This window comes from Cotesia glomerata, linkage group LG8, assembly GCF_020080835.1.
Source record: "Cotesia glomerata isolate CgM1 linkage group LG8, MPM_Cglom_v2.3, whole genome shotgun sequence".
NCBI classification, from domain to species: Eukaryota; Metazoa; Arthropoda; class Insecta; order Hymenoptera; family Braconidae; genus Cotesia; species Cotesia glomerata.
The window spans coordinates 14,335,025-14,339,373 of NC_058165.1; the positions used below are offsets into that span (position 1 = coordinate 14,335,025).

At 22.2% G+C, this 4,349-nt stretch overlaps 1 long non-coding RNA gene across 2 annotated transcripts; it reads left to right on the top strand.

Annotated features, from left to right (window-relative positions):
• The first annotated feature begins 606 nt into the window (after positions 1-606).
• On the top strand, positions 607-2,199 carry LOC123270738. Of its 2 annotated transcripts, none has more exons than XR_006510686.1 (4): positions 607-787; positions 1,436-1,649; positions 1,797-1,994; positions 2,071-2,199. It is a non-coding gene; the product is annotated as an uncharacterized LOC123270738 (long non-coding RNA). The 2 variants fall into 2 exon arrangements; XR_006510685.1 differs by lacking the exon at positions 607-787 and adding an exon at positions 988-1,337.
• Positions 2,200-4,349: the final 2,150 nt, after the last annotated feature.

Below are 4,349 nucleotides of genomic sequence, written 5' to 3' on the forward strand. Positions count from 1 at the left end.
ACCTTGATAATTTTGGAAAATTTTACAAAAATTCGTGAAATTTCATAAAATTTCAATAGAATAATTTCATAAAGTCTCATAAAATTTTACAAAATTTCGTGAAGAAATTTTTTAAAGTGATATTGTTTTGTATAAGAATCCGTTCATTTATTAAATTTTAATTTTTGAATTTTGAATGAAAATTCAGCCATTGTTACAAAGAACATCAGGCAAAGACAAACAATATGTCAGAATTTATTCATTACTGCGACCTCTTACGAATTTAAAGCTGATTAATTATCGATAATTTACTATTATCGACTTTTTTACAATCGATAATCTTGATTCATTCTTATTAATAACCTATATATATATATATTTATTTATTTATTTAATTGTCTGTGAGTTTATTATTTTTAAAAAAGTCAGTGTATTTATAAATGTGTCGGTTATAAAATAAACTCATTTATAATTTACATACATACAAAATAAAATCAAGAAAACAAAGTTATAAACAATAAAAAAAAGAAAAAAACAAATGCTAAAGATTTGTATCGTAATTTAATAACGACAAATCTGAGCTGTTAAAAATATAGATAATTTCGTGAAATTTCAATAATTAAAAGAATCGTAACGACATAATACAAGTTATTAATTTATTGTGACAATGCCAAAAATCGAAAAAAATAAAAATGAAAAGGTCAACGAAAATTCAGGTGTCAGTTCTCAAAAAAAAATCTTCTAGTGAAATAGTTAAATTGTTTACATCTGAATTTATAAAATCAATCAAACCTTTATCACCTACTGTGTAAGTAAATTACTTTTTTATTGAATTGATTAATGAAAAAATAAACTAAATATGAAATTAAAAAAATATCTAAACCATTTTGAACCAAAAATGGATTATTAAGTTTTCAAATAAAAAGTAGTAGTTAAATTAATAATGCTGAAATAATATACTCAAAATTAAAAGATAATATTTTAAAAAATAGTAAGGTAAAAGATCCAATAACTGACAGAGACCCAATTAGTAACATTTCCATTGATTTTACTTCATATTTAATTAATTTTATCATTAATTTCTATTATGACTATTTTTTTAATTCCCATCTTTGAGATCTCTAGATCACAAAAATATTTCATTTTTATTTCAAGTAGAACATTTTTATTACAAAATAAGAAAAAGTTTCACTGTCACTAATGAGGTCGTTTAACCTAGGCAAGTTTTCTTAAAAAAATTAAACAAGGAATCTACAGTATTTAAATTTATTCTTAGTAATCATGAAAATGATAAGATTCAAGTGATTGCCTGGGAAAATGACATCAAGCGCATTATTGATCTTATTGAAATCGACTCAGTATGAATTTTATTTAATTGCAATATATCTTTATCTATTTATTTTATGTTATTTTAGAAATCTCCGAACAAAATCTAATACTTATTTTTCTACAATAGATAATCCATATTGATGGATCGTATTAAAAAAAAATCGACTCAACTTACAATAGATTTAATGAAGGAAACGTTCCATTGGAATTTATCATTCAATCCAATACAAAAGTATTCACTTTAGGAAAGCTTGAACTGAGCCATAAAGTTGCCAATGGAACAGAAAGTTATCCGCTAATTACAATCAAGAACTGTCAACAATATTTGGAAAAAAAAATACGTATGTATTCGATTTTTAATATCCCCATTTACCTTATAATGAAAAAACAAAAAAAAAAAAAAAGAAAAAAAAAAACCAATGTGTAACTGAAACCAAAAAAAAAAAAATTTAAGTATAACAATATAATTACATAAATTAAATTAATAGGACTCCAAGCTTATATTAAAACTAATTTTGACATTGTCAAAAATCAACAAACAAATGTTAATTATTGCTGCGGATCTTTGGTAGACAAATCTTACTGGAAAATCGAAGCTAAAATTACTCAATTCAAATTACCATTTATTAATAAATTTTGTAAAGGCCAACACGTTGAAATTATTGGTCTCATTAATAATTCTCATCGTAAGAAGTATAATTTGAATTATTAAATGCGAATAAATGCTAACAAAACTTCTTATTAAATGTTCATTCTTTTCAGATTATGCCACTGTTCATATTCAATATATCGATGACATAGTTAAAATCGACGACGATACAATGTCATTTTCCGAGTTAATGAAGGCTAACAAAGAAATTATTGAACCAGACGATAATGACTCAAACAAAAAATTCAAGTTTTTACTGATATAATTATTAATTTATTAAGAATAAGAAAAAAATCAATAAATGACTTAAAAAATAATTATTTTTCAATTATCAGGAACAACTATGATTGGCTCGTATCGACGACATGTTACATCAATGAAAATTTAGAGCATGATACGAATCTATTTTTATCATTATAAATCTCAAATCTCGAGTTCGATTGTGACTATAATATCGTGGTTTTTAAATTTATATTTAATAGCATTTTCACGTTGATCACTTTATTATTATTTTTCTCTTCCATGTCAATTATAAAATTTTTTGATTTGAATTTTATTTTATTAGTAAATTACATAATTTTTCGTTATTAATAATGACTGTTCTGTATGAAGTTTCAAGATATAATAAGATATTGTTTATTTTAACTCCAATTTTTTTTTTTTGAAAATTCCTGGTAAGTTATAATTTTTATTACTTTTTCGATAATATCTATTTAATTTTCAGTGTATAACTTAATATCCTTTTTTTTTAGTTATTTTATGACTCCGGTTTATTATAAAACTGACGAAAACTGTGTATGTTATTTGCGAGTTTAAGTATCAACCCCGAAAAATTTTTGATGAATTTCATTTTTAGTTTTTTTTATTAATTTTCTACTGAAATTTTGTTCTTCTCTACTGAGAATGTAATTTTATTTTTTATTACTTTTGAATTATTATAATTTGTTTACTCGATAACTAAAAAAATTTAAAATCCTTGACTTTTAGTTTATATTATTATTATATTATTAGTTTATAATATTAATATAATTATTTATCAAATATAATATAAAATAAATATATATTTATATAAAGCAAAAGTAAAAAAAAAAAAAACAAAGCAACTTACTAGTTTATCAACAAAAACAAAAGATCATAAATAGTAAATAAGCACTACAGACCTAATAAGATCAATTAATTCAATTAATAATTCAAAGGGTTATTATAATGTATAAAGTGACCCTGTTAATGGCATTGAGCTGTTGGGTCTTAATATAAGAAATAGATAAATAAATAAATAATTATGAATTTTTCAGCTTATTATACATCTGACGATGAAGATAATTATGAAGATTGTAATGATGAAAAAATTGAATTATCTACATCTTCGTATTTAAAAGCTATAAGACCATTTTCATCTACGATATAAGTATAAGTCTTTTAAAAAATTTTTATAATTCTTAATGTCTTCAGACAAAAAAATAATTTCAAAAGATAAATAATATATATACATAATTCAGACAAGATTTCAATTTTGAAAGTATTAATTGATTTGGTTAATAATTCAGTGATTTTATTTCGTTAAAAATTTATATATTTGTGATACATAATAGTCATTAAATTCAGCAGACATTTTTTCAGGCATCAATTTTTTATATATTTTCTCGACAATAGATTCTTTTTCTATAATATTTATATCAAATTAAAAAATAATAATTATTATTTTTATTATTTTATTTTTTGATATATGTGTACTTATAGTTACATATTCCATTCAAAAGATATTTCTTATAATTTTGTAATTTTTTTTTTTCAATCATTATTTTTTAATGTTTTCAGAGATGTTGTTGGGGTCATTAATGAAATTTTCGCACCCAAGAGAGTTTTTTTGAAATCTTTAAACAAAGAAACAACAGTATTTAAATTTGTTATTGGTAATAATGAAAACGATAAAATTCAAGTGATAACTTGGGAGGAAGATATAAATCGTATAATTGATTTAATAATAATTGGCTCAGTATGAATATTATTAACTTACTAATGCACACAATTCTTGATTTATAAATTATGATTATTATTTTAATGATCTTTATATTTTATTAAGAATCTATTCTTTGATTATAAGTCATCTATATTGATGGAGCATTTTCAAAAATAATTGATTTAAATGATAAAAATAACTATGGAACTGTTCCCGTCGAATTAGTTATTCAAACAAATACAAAAATCAAAATATTTGGAAAAGCGATTTTAAATCCCAGAGTAACCGAGGAAATTGAAAATTACCCTACAGTACAAATTGATGAATGCCTGCAGTACTTGAAGAAGAGAATACGTATGCATTTTATTTTATTATTATTATTTAAATACGTGCTTTCATTGAAATCTTAGGAAATTAAATGCATAACGAAGA